Source organism: Phalacrocorax carbo, chromosome 5, assembly GCF_963921805.1.
Source record: "Phalacrocorax carbo chromosome 5, bPhaCar2.1, whole genome shotgun sequence".
Taxonomy (NCBI): Eukaryota; Metazoa; Chordata; class Aves; order Suliformes; family Phalacrocoracidae; genus Phalacrocorax; species Phalacrocorax carbo.
Window position 1 is genome coordinate 804,086 of NC_087517.1, and position 12,499 is coordinate 816,584.

Consider the following 12,499-nt stretch of genomic DNA (forward strand, 5'->3'; position numbering starts at 1 on the left):
GGGTTTAGAGGGGAAACCGTACGAGGAGCGGCTGGAGTCCCTGGGGTTGTTCAGCTGGAGCAGGGGAGGCCGAGGGCAGCCTCATGGCGCTCTGCAGCTCCCTCCCGAGGGCAGGAGGAGGGGCAGGGCTGGTCTCTGCTCTCTGGTGACCAACGCCAGGCCCCGAGGGAACGGCAGGGAGATGTGCCAGGGGAGGGTTAGGCTGGGCATTAGGAGAAGGCTCTTCCCCCAGAGGGTGGTGGGAGGCATCATGGCACCAGCCTGGCGATATTCAAGGAGCGCTTGGCCAAGGCCCTCAGAGAAATGGTGTGAATTCGGGGCTGTCCTGTGCAGGGACAGGAGCTGGGCTCTATGGTCCTTGTAGGTCCCTTCCTACTCAGGACAGTCTATGATTCTATGCTAACTGAGCCAAGGGGCTGATGTACTGGGCTTCAAGATGTTTGTAAACTGTATGCTCCTTTTAAAAAAACCCAAACCCCAACCCCCCTTGTTTTAGTGACTTTTCCCTCAGTGTAGATTTGTCCTGTTCAAATTTGAGAACGGAGATTATACTGAGCCACTTCTTTGTAGTTTTAGGGAGGCTTAGGTTTCTTGAGAGGTCACTTATGTTCCTGTTAATCTTCACTTAAGGCACAAGTTCTTAAGCTCGTAGAAATTTTCAGGCTCAAGGATGCTCAACACCAGCCACCTCAGTTAGCCTCTCCTAATTGATGCTTCTAGTTTTGGGGGAGTTAATAATTTTTTAACATTAATTTCTAGTAACAACCTAAAGCATAATTCATGGAATATGAACTGAAAGGGAAGGTTAATTAACATTTTCTATAGCACCTAATTTTTTGTTTATTTCCTGAACTGCCCCCCAATACCCCATGAGAAATTCAAACTGTAATCTCTTTTGCACTTTGCTATTTTTATAGTAATTTGGACTTGACCAAGATCATTCCCTCATGTAATCCTATAATGAATCCTATAATACTTTAGTCATTGTTGTGTCAATTTTTTGGGGAATACATTCAGAAATTATAAATGAATTTGTTTAGAAACATGTCTAGTCCCTACAGCAAGTCTTAATGTTGAACAGAGTGAGGTCTTCTCTTGGTCCCTATCTGCCCGGGTCTCCTGCGAGCATCGATGGGCTCAAGGGTGTCCCCAGCACACCCCTGCCAATGGGAAGGAAGTTTTTCTGTTTCTCATTGCTGTTGAGAATGGTATCGTACAAACTGCCTCACCGCTACGGGGACATGTTTAGCACCAGGACTTCCACCCGTGGCAGGGAGTGCTTCTGCAGGGCTCCCACCCGGCTGGTGGGTTTTGTTGCGAGGTCAGGTGGGAAGACGCTCTGTCGCATTGTTTGGGGTCTACAGATACAGATGCACAAGCACCTTTTTGTGTAGTGGTGCGTGTCGATAAAGGTTATGGCTCAAAAATTCCTGCTGTGGTTTAGCAGTGGTTTGGTAAAGCTGCCTTTGGCCTGCGTGCCAGCCCCGTGCCACCGCGCGTGGGTGCGACCAGCAGCAGCACTGGGAGTTAGCCTGCTCCCGTGAGTCGGGCCGCTGTCGCCTCGGCGGCGCAGGCTGCGTGTCTGTGCCTCGGAGTGGTGCGGCAGGGATCGCCCCTGCGTGCTGTGCTCCCTGTGAAGCTTTTAGGGGAAGACACGCGTGTTCTGTGTTAACAGGCAGCACGGCTCATGAACGTATAGGAAGTAAGCATTAAGAGGTACGATATATTTCTACAGAACGTAAGAAATGTGCAATAAGTTGTAACCAAAGGCTCTGAATGTATTTTTGGCATAAATAGACCGAATGACTTTTGAATGTAGCTTTTACATTTGTGTCTAAATCTGCTGTGGCTTTCAGTCCCCAAAATGTGTAGTGTTTGGTCAATCTACAAACGAGTTTCTGAGTTGTCTGGTTTTTTTAAAGAAGCTTTAATATTTTATCTGGAAGTACTGTAACAGAACTTAGTATAGCAGTATAACGCTAAAATTCAACCTTTGTATTGTGAAATACCTAATCTGGTGTACACTGCAGCAAGTTATTTTTAAAACTGTTGCTAAAGTTTATTGCTTATTGCAGCTGCCCTGGATGTAAATAATTTGTTTAAATGTTGTATTTTGTATGCATATTTTACATACCAGTATACTTTCGGAAAGATGTGGCAATTTTAATAAATTAAGCACAGTCTGCCATTGTGTTCCTGTGATGTGTAGAACTATTATTTTTATGTTAATCTTGTGAGGGGAAAATGGTTGAGGGCTGTTTCAGGTAACTTGTAGACATTGGAGGTTTCAGGTGCGAAACGAAGCTCTTCCGCCAGCACGTGCCCCCGGCCTCTCACCTGGCTGTGGCCGCAGGTGTGCTGGGCAGGGCGATGCCGCCACCGAGCACGGGGCTCCTGGGGCTCTGCAGAGACTGCGGAAGGACAGGTTCCTGCTGGCCACCGCTGCCTCAGCTTCCCATTGCTGCTCCCGGCTGATGCGCTGCTGAATGGGGAGTAAGTCCTGTCTGGAAGGGCGTCCTGCTTGCTTCCCGGGCTGCTGTGCTGGTAGGGTGGCATGCAGCCATGGGGCACGGCCTCTGACTGGCTGCTCCTCCCTGCCTGTGCCCTTCCTGGTGTACAGCGTGAAACATGCAGCCTCTGCTGATGGCTATCTGGAGCCCTTGTTCTAGTAAAGGCGACAGACAGCTAGTAAGCACAGGTGCTGCAGTGCCGCGTTCCTGGTACCCTTGGGCCTCCCTGTCTGGGGAACAGCAGCTTCTCGCCCATACTGAGAGCCACCTTCCTGAGATTACGGGGTTGACATCTTGCACCTAAGGGAGGAGAGCCAGCTCTCGGCTTTAGCACGTTGTTCTTGCACCTATGCTGATGGCTGAGTAACCTTTCATAGAAGTCCCTTGATCCCACTCTTCCAGCTATTTATGTTTGCAGTGGTGTAAATGCGAGCGAGACCTGCTCGCGTACAGGACTTCAATTCTATAGTCTTTGCTTGCCTGAAAATCCCCATATCGTAACCATAACACAGGGATTTAAGTCAGGTTTTATTCAAATTTAAGGCATGTCAAAATGAAATCCACCCTGCTACTACCCAACAGTATCAAGACCTCCATGGCTTTTGAATGATACTGTGGGTTTTTATTTCTTTCTTTCAATGCCCACTGTATTACAGACTTGTAACAAACCTGTGAGTTTGGTCCCTCTGCAACAGACAGCGGGATCCATAAGTGCACCCTCATGTTTTGGTAGTTGGACATTTCAAGGAAGTTTGAATCGCCAGGTCTGATGCTGACTAAGAAGTGCAGGTTCTGGCTTCTGTAAGGCAAGCGGTGCCCCTGGAGCGGGTCCCCGGCCAAACAGCAGCAGCCTGTGGCGCGTCCGCGAGCGTCGGCTGCCATCCCCTGGCCAGCGCCGCGCCAGGCGCGTGTCCATCGCCTGGGAGAGCAAAATGCTGCAGCCTGAAAAATCCCTGCTTCCTCGGAGACCCCTGCTCCCAGCACATGTGGAAGGAGGAGCAGGTTGCTGCTGTGAGCCAGACAGGTGCATTCCTGCATGGCTGCTGGCCCCGTCTGCTGCATCCCGGCTCGGCGGCAGGCATGGCGCTCAGCACCCCAGCAAAGCGCCAAGGGCCTTCACGTGGGGAGAGGTGTTCATGGGGAACTGCTCAGCAGAGGATTTGGGTCTAAAAGAGAAAGGGCTAATTCTTCATTTTCTTGTTATTAGGTAAACCAACTGCACAGGAGGCCACAGGAGTCATCACAGCATCCCAGACTGGCGGGGGCTGGAAGGGACCCCTGGAGCTCACCCCGTCCCACCCCCTGCGTGAGCAGGCACCCCCAGAGCAGGGGCACAGGGCCGCGTCCAGGCGGGGGGTGAATGTCTCCAGGGAAGGGACCCCACAGCCTCTCTGGGCAGCCTGTGCCCCTGCTCTGGCACCTGCACAGGGAAGGGGTTTGTCCTCATGTTCAGGGGGAGCTTCCCGTGTTCCAGCTTGTGCCCGTGGCCCCTTGGCCTGGCGTTGGGCACCGCTGAAAAGAGCCCGGCCCATCCTCCTGACACCCACCCTTCAGATATTTATAAGCATTGATGAGATCCCCCCTCAGCCTTCTCTTCTCCAGGCTGAACAAATGCAGGTCCCCCAGCCTTTCTTCATAAGGGAGATGCTCCAGCCCCTGACCACCTTCGTAGCTCTCCCCTGGCCTCTCTCCAGTAGTTCCCTGTCTTTCTTGAACTGGGGAGCCCAGAACTGGACCCAGCACTGCAGGTGTGGCCTCACTGGGGCAGAGCAGAGGGGGAGGAGAACCTCCCTCGCCCTGCTGGCCACACTCCTTTCCATGCCCCCCAGGGCACCGCTGGCCCCCTTGGCCCCAAGGGCCCGGTGCTGGCTCAGGGTCACCTCGCTGCCCCCCAGCACCCCCAGGGCCTCTCAGCAGAGCCGCTCTCCAGCAGGTCCCCCCCAGCCTGTGCTGGTGCGGGGGGTTGTTCCTCCCCAGGGGCGGGACCTTGCACTGGCTCTTGTTGAACTCCATGAGGTTCCCTCGGGCCCAGCTCTCCAGCCTGTCCAGGTCTTGCTGGATGGCAGCACAGCCTTCTGGTGCATCAGCCACTCCTCCCAGCTTGGGATCGTCAGCGAACTTGCTGAGGGGATGCTCGGTCCCTTTGTCCAGGTCATTGATGAATATGTTGAACAGGACTGGACCCAGCACAGACCCCTGGGGAACACCGCTAGTTACAGGCCTCCGTGCAGACTCTGCCCCGTTGATCATGACCCTCTGAGCGCTGCTGCTCAGCCAGTTCTCCATCCACCTCACTGTCCTCTCATCTAATCCATGCTTCCTAAGATCACCTGTGAGAGTGTGACGGGAGTCGGTGTCAAAAGCCTGGCTGAAGTGGAGGTAAACATGCACTGCTCTCCCTTCATCTACCCAGCAGTCGTGCCATCAGAGAAGGCTGTCAGGTTGGTCAAACCTGGCAGCAAAGGAGAAGAGCCAGCTCACGAGTCCCTGGAGGTACAGGTTCATGTCCTGCAGAGGATGACTCCTCGCTCGTTCCTTCTGCCCTGGTAATGTGAGTATGGGCAGAAACCCTGCAGGCATCGCAGCCTTGGAAGGCTGGATGCTTCGGAAGCAGGCAGCTTTGCATAATCTCTGCTCCTAGGAAAGCTTCCCAACATTTTCTGTGCGTTTTAGAGATGGTTAACAGCAGACTCAAATGTAAAGGCTTGCTGAGACACGAACCGCTGCTTTTTTATTTATAAGGATTCAACTCCTCTCTGAGCTCTGTAGCTGGTGTTTCTTGTCCCTGCTTGTCAGGCCGTGAGCTGAATTCAGAGCTCACTTCTCACAGTTTGATGACTGGCCTTTCTTTGGAGACTGGAAGTAAGGAGCTCTATTTTAATATTAAAGAATTTACTTGAGATATTGCTCCCCTTAATACTAGCATGAGTGTAGGGTCTGCCATATGACTAGAATCTGGGCTCGAAGTAAATGTAAAGGAAACCAAAAGAAGCTGGGATTTTTCCTTGCATTATCTTTATCAAGTTTTTTCACCGCAAATGACTTTCCAAAGCATTGCGATGGGCTTTGTGTATAAATATGTTTATAATACTTTAATAAGCCTATGTTCCAGTCCCGGTATATGTCCTACAAATGCATTATTCTCCTCTTTCACACTAAGCCTTTTGATAAAGCATCTGAGGGGAAGGGAGGGGTGCTTTCTGCACTCCAGAGGTGACAGTTACCGACTTGCTGGAAGAGGTGCCTTCAACTTCCTCACTGCTGGGAATGATTGCTAGAACTCCAGATGCCCCCGGGGAGCCGGGGAATACCCTCCTGAGGAGCGCTCGTTTCACAGCGCTGCCCTAAGAGTAGCACCTGCCTTTGCCGCTCGGAGGTTTATTGCCAGTGCGACAGGGAACAAATCAGAGTCGGGTAAAAATCACTGTGCTGACATGTCAGGCCCTCTCGTGGATGGGGGGCCGCTGCAGTGGGAGCGGAGTGCAGGGGAACAGCCCCATGAAGCTCCTCTGTGCCCATTTGCGGTGGCAATGGCACAGCCCAGCAATGGGCTTTGGGTTCAACGAGATTTATGTGATTTGTCTTGTTCTCTTCGGGCTGGACTGCAATAGCCAAGAAGCCGTAACTTACAGAACTGCGCTACTGGAGGGATTCAGTCTAGCTGGTCCCAGGGCTAGCAAAATTATGGGACAGTTTAACATGAAATTGATACGCGGCTGGATTTTCGTGGTGGGGGGGATGTAATACCAAAATCTACTTTTTTTTTAAACCTTTTGAGATTATGTTTAAGAACAAATAAGATGGGCACAGATGACAATTACCTTTTAACGAGACAGCAACACAGATGGGCTACTACAGCAGGGTGCTATTGCAGTTGCCTGAGGAGCTGCTGTTACAAACAGGCAGTTATTTGCTCATGTGTACATGCAGCTGAATGCCCTTTTCCCGCTCCTGAGAGCGGGCAGAGCTGCTAAGCTGTGTGACCCGGATCTACTCCAGCATAGGTAGCAGGAATCCCCTTTAACGTGATAGTTTTGCTGTGAAACATATTGGTCTACATTTGTCCTTGCTAGGACAACCCTGGTGTCCTTGCTGAAACCCCTGCCCCGTGGCGCACGGGCCACAGCTGTGGTGAAATCCTGGCATGGTGGAGGGTCACCGCAACCTTGGAGAACACCCAGATGGATGCAAGCGTTGACCGCATATCTTTCAGGGTCCTTCCCTACCTCAGATCATCATTGCTCTTCTGCCCTTGCCGGGAGGACACGGTGCTCCGTATGAAATTGCTCACAAACTCCTCATCTTTGTGTTGTCTTGGATGAATATTTAATCTCCCTGTAAGTGTTTATACACATACACACCTCTTCAGCTGTATTCTATGGACACAGGCACACCTCTATACTGCATTGATAAAATTGAGGGGTTTGTCGTATTTATTTGCCCTTTGACATTTATTTTCCCTAAAGGTACTATTGAGTCCTCGGTATGTATTTGTTTAAAAATGAACTGTACAGATATTTGGAGTATTTCTGGGTTGCTGCTCACGTTTGATTCATTGTCAACCACCTTCTGATTTCATTGGTGAGTTAAATGAAAGGTACTGGAAATTTACTGGCTATAAAAGAGTCACCGAGATTATTGCTTGGGATCATTATCTTGTACTTCTGCAAGTGTTTGAAAGCCTGATATAAAATCATGGAAACTAAGATTATGTAGAGGTTAGGAATCTAAACTTTCAGGACAATTCCAACCCTCAGCAAGAGTCTTGTTGTTCAAGACTTCTTCAAAATCAGCCCTACGCTTTGTATCTTGGTATTCTGAAGAATTTATGTTTTGGTTAGGAAAGCAGAGAAGAGCACGGGGTATAGATCAGCAGCTATGCTGAGACACACACGGGGTGATACTCATTTGGGTACTCAAACCGTTAGTCTGAGTCATTGCATAGCTTACCAGCTACTTGTCAAATGGAAAAGCTGGTAGCACAAAGGACTAGCTACTTAAAATAGCTCATGTGGTTTGTCTACGTGTTAAAGTGTGACAATACAAAACCTTATTCGAAAAATTCAGAGAGAGACTGCTTGTTTGAAATCACGCAGCAGATTTCATTACAGCCTTGAGGAGGATTTGTGCACTCTCATAAAATGAGTCTGTAGAGGAACGTATGAAGTTATTCAGGTTAGACCAACTCATGGGAACATCCTCGTGTTGCCTTTTCAGGCAGATCGTGTAAGAGCCCAGTTCTTGTTTCATTAAATGCGTACAAATCCTTCCTAGGTCTGTGATTATCCATCCACTTGTTTTGATGCAAAATCAGTCCCTTAATGTCACAAGAGTTTTGTTTTCATAGACTCATAGAATCATTAAGGTTGGAAAAGACCCTTAAGATCATGGAGCCCAACCGCTAACCTGTCACTGCCAAGCCCACCACTAAACCATATCCTCAAGCACCACGTCTACCCTTCTTTTAAATACCTCCAGGGATGGAGCCTCCACCACCTCCCTGGGCAGCCTGTGCCAATGCCTGACAACCCTTTTGGTGAAGAAGTTTTTCCTAACGTCCAACCTAAACTTCCCCTGGCACAGCCTGAGGCCGTTTCCTCTCGTCCTATCGCTTGTTACTAGGGAGAAGAGTCCGACCCCCACCTCGCTACAGCCTCCTTTCAAAACAGTCAGAAATCTGTGGTTCAAAGAAGCTGTGTAAAGGATAAGAGAAAGGGTTGGAGCAGAGCCTGAATGTCTGCAGGGAAGCGCAGGGCCTGAATGTGCGTGGGAAAGGCAAACCCAGCCCATGGAGGTAACGGCACCGAGAAAGAAGCAAGCTTGGTTTGACGGATAATGTTGCAATCAAGCTGCAGCGACTCATCATGAACGAGCTATCCCAAAGGCGTCTGTGTTGTGGTCCTTCAGGACGGTGCTGTGCCCTGAGTCCAGGGCTGAAGGCACGAGTCAGAGCTATTGCAGGACCGAGCAGTGCCCGCGCTCCGTTTTGGACCAGCGCTGCTCCTGGGAAGTGCCGGGGAGGCCGGGACCCGCTCTGATGTGCGGCGAGGAGTCCCTCTGTGGGCACCAGTGCTCAGAGATACTTTTAGGAACTGGGGTGCCTGTGAGGAGATGGGGACCTCTGGGACTAGAGGGGCAGAGGTGGTGGGCAACCAAGGACTAGGTCCCCATGGAGGAGCAAGGGAACCACTCTCTGGGGTCTGAGGATGGAAGATGAGGATTTACGGCTTTCCCTCCACAAAAACTGGTGGGAGAAAAGGAGGGCCCTGCCAATGTGTTTTCTCTGCTCTTCCCTTTCCCTACAGCACTGCCTGGGCTGATGGCTGTCAGCGTGGCACAACCAGCACTGGGTGTCTGCCCAGAATGCGTCAGCACTGTGGACACGTTGGAGGGGACCGGAGGGATGACAGGACAGTGTGTTCATAGTGCCATATCACTAGTCCCCCAGCAGTAACAGCATGTTAGGGGGATTTAAAGTGCAAGATAAACATTATCTGGCAGTGCTGCTTGGCACCTGCATGTTGCTGTGTGTCCTTTGCTTGGGTGATTAGTGCCAAGCTGGGCTCAGCTGAATAGCTGCAGAGGCTCTGCATCGGTGGTGGGCAGCCCCAAGAGCAGTGTTGATGCACTCTCCTGCTCTGCCTCTCCAGGGGGTTGTGAGCAACTCTCCCGCACCATCCTGGGACTCCTGCCTGCTCCTGGAGAGGGCACGAGGCTGCCCATGACTCTGGCCCTGACGGCAGAGCCAGCGCCGTGCCGGGGAGGAGGCTGGAGCGGAGCCTCGGTGAGCGCCCTGGGCACGCGTGGGCAGCCGCCGTGGGCGGCTGGGTTGGACTCACGCTCCTCGTCTGGGCTTCCTGCAGGTGTGGGTATGGCCAGCAAGACAGCAGTTGGTCTGTGACGGACGGGGTGCGTGTGGGGGCCGGCGGCTGGAGGGTGCTGGGGCGCGTGGCATCACCCAGGGGCCAGGGCAGCGCCTGGCCCTTCGCGCCCATGGGCAGGGCGGCGGCGAGGCTGCTGGGGCAGCTCGGAGCAAGGTCTTGCTGTTTGCTCTGATGGAAGTTTTTTATTTGTTTCTCCTCTCAGCTTGTTTGGAGATGAGTCACTCGGTTTCAGAAACGTAAAAGAGGATTGCCTGAGGAACTGAAATGCACTTTGTTTGTTTTCAAAGCCACTTAGAGGGGTGATTGTGAGCAGGAAAAGGGGAAGAGGCTTTGAGTCACCGCGGTCGCTGCATTACTCAGCGTGCTTTAGCAAGTAAGCAGATGCCAACCCTAAGAAACAGCTTACTTTTCTTAGGAAAAAAGAGAGAGCTTTCCTCCCTGCCGTACATTGCTTTTTAAACACTTTTATTTCCTGAATGAGCACCAGGGAGGAGATGACAGAGACATAAAATGTGAGCAGGGTCAGTGCCACCCCTTGACACCGAGAGGCTCCCCCTGGATCTGTCAGAACACTCATTCCCCTTCTCAGAGGCAAAGGATGGATGTCTAAAATTGTCCCCGTCGTGCTGCTGTGAGATGCAACACACGTCTGTGCCCGGCTGCCTGCCAGGAGAGGCACGGGGACCGCAGGGGCCCGTCACACATCAGCCACAAGCCCTTCTCCAGGCATGGGGGCCAGATGTTTTCTGATGGGGTAGAAATACCTGCTGCAAGTTGCTGGTTTTTTGAGGGATGAAAGTTTAAGATGGGAATGTACCAACACTTCAGCATTCCAGGGGAATGAGTGGATCCCCTGAAGCGGGGGGGGAAGCCCTGTGCTGCCGTTTTCCTGGCACCAGGGGTTCCTCTGCTCTGGCAAACGCCTTCCCGAGCCGGCCAGGAGGGCAGAGCACAGCAGAGCTCACGTGTGGTGTAACAGCAGCAGCAGTTTAGCATAAAGAGGGAATGTTAACTGGAAACATGAACTTCTGTGGCACTAATAGCACTTACAGACTAAAATAGTTTGAGCTTGGGCCGGAATATATTACTTTTTTTTTATTGCAGATATCTGCCAAATATAAAAATGTTTCAGTGGCCATATTTTAAGTTGGTTACACTAATATATGCTAATGCTAACGCAGCCTTTGGCTGAAGAAAGAAATGATGTGCCTCAAGATCCCCAGGAAGACACAGGTCCTTCAAACAAGTGCCCTTCTCACAAACACTCCACATCTGAAGGCTGCCTCCCTGGGAGAGCTGCAGGCCGTTCATGGCAAGGCAATAGGACTGCTATGAAATAAGAATAAAACAATAGCCCTCTTCACTATTAAATCCCAAAGCATTGCCAATTCGTCTTCAAAAGTGGAAAATACTGTTTTCCTGCCTGCTGTATCACCGACGTCTCCTGCAAAATCTGGGTTTTACCGGGTGCTTGTCGGACTAGAAGTTGGGTGTCAGGATGGGTCGGCGTGCCAGCCTTCTCTTTCTGGGCTGACAGAAAAACCCACTTCTAAAGCCAGCGTATGTGCGGCCGTTGAGCCGCCGAAGCCAGGCGGGCGACGCGGGAGGCGCAGGGCTGGGGCCGGCCACCCGCGGCCCCGGGTCCAGCAAACGTCGGTGCACGCTTGCCTCTTTCCTTGTCGCCTGGGCTTCCTTCTGCAGCTCGGACAGATTAGTCAGTGCCATTTACCAATGCAGTTTATAGAGCTGAAATAAACTAATGTTACTTAAATACGACTTAAAATGGACTTTACTGAAGTAATGAGTGAGTTAGAATGGATTGAAATCTGTACAGGCACTGAGATTGTTCTTGTTTCTGCTTATATCACACTGGGTAATTGTATTGGGGCTTTATAATGTTTTTTATAACAGGTTGTGTTACAGCTCAGGACCAGGATGGCTTTACTGAGCCTCTGATAGAAACTCCTCATGAGCCAAAAACCTGAATTAAGTACTTTTTCATGCAGTTGGGTGCTTCACGCAGAGTCAGGTCTGTCAGGCTGCAGGAGGCTTCTGGGTCCGTAGTTCGGTTGCTTTGGGTGGCGAGCGGTCAGTCTCACCGGCAGCGGTGAACCTGTGCCCAGGCAGGGTCCCCGACAGCGTGCCAGTGGCAATGGCTGCCAGCCCAGTTCTGTGAAAACTCCTTTTCGGTGAAAATTTGTTATTTAATTATTTAAAAATAATTCTTGTTTGGTGACAAAAATGTGGAAAAAATTCTTTAGTTCGCATTGGATGAAAAACCGTATGTCCCTGCCCGGCGCAGGGAGGGGTCACACTACATATTCTAACCCCCAGGACTTGCAAGCCCTGCCAGGGCGGACTGGTGATGGTGAAGGTGGAGTACTCCAGCCAGCGGCTAGCTGAGGCGTCTCTGCTGGGGCATGCAAATGTGGGTGACTCTGCTCCTTCTCCAAGTCGTTCCAGAGTTCCTCTCCAGCACTGACTGGTTCTGAAGGGCTATGATATTTTTCGATAGCACATAGTATCTTATTTGCTGTTGTTCTAATGGAATATTTCCCTTTGCTCCTAAAACTATTGGTAATTTTGCTCAATGGCAAGATGAAGAATCACAAGCTTTAAAAAAACAGCTGAGTGAGATCTTTACCAAACAACCAGTCCAGGTACATTGATATATGTATGCAAACATGTTCTTCCAGTTGTCCTTTTGGGCATGGCAGAGCACCTGGAAGGACAGGGGCTGGACAGACAGACGTGGTTCCTGGCACTGTGGGAGGAGCAGCCTGTGGGTCTCCTGTGCCCAGACCTGTGCTTGCTGGCAATGCAGGGCGCGAGGGGGAGGGCAGCTCCTCCCTGGTGAGCTGGTGCAGAGGTGGGCTGGGCAAGTAGTAGGAGGAAAACAAACTCACTGTGTCAGAAATACGATTAAAATCAGCCATGCAAAAAAAGCAAACAGAGAAAAAAAACCTGGGCTAGGAGTTCAATTCTCGTTTTAGTTGAATGGCCCACCCCACCACGCTCAGTTTTACTGACTGAGTTTCTGCTGAGATCATGATGTGATCTGTAGCGCTCCGCAGACCAAATATGGGCTTGTCTCCAGCATACGAG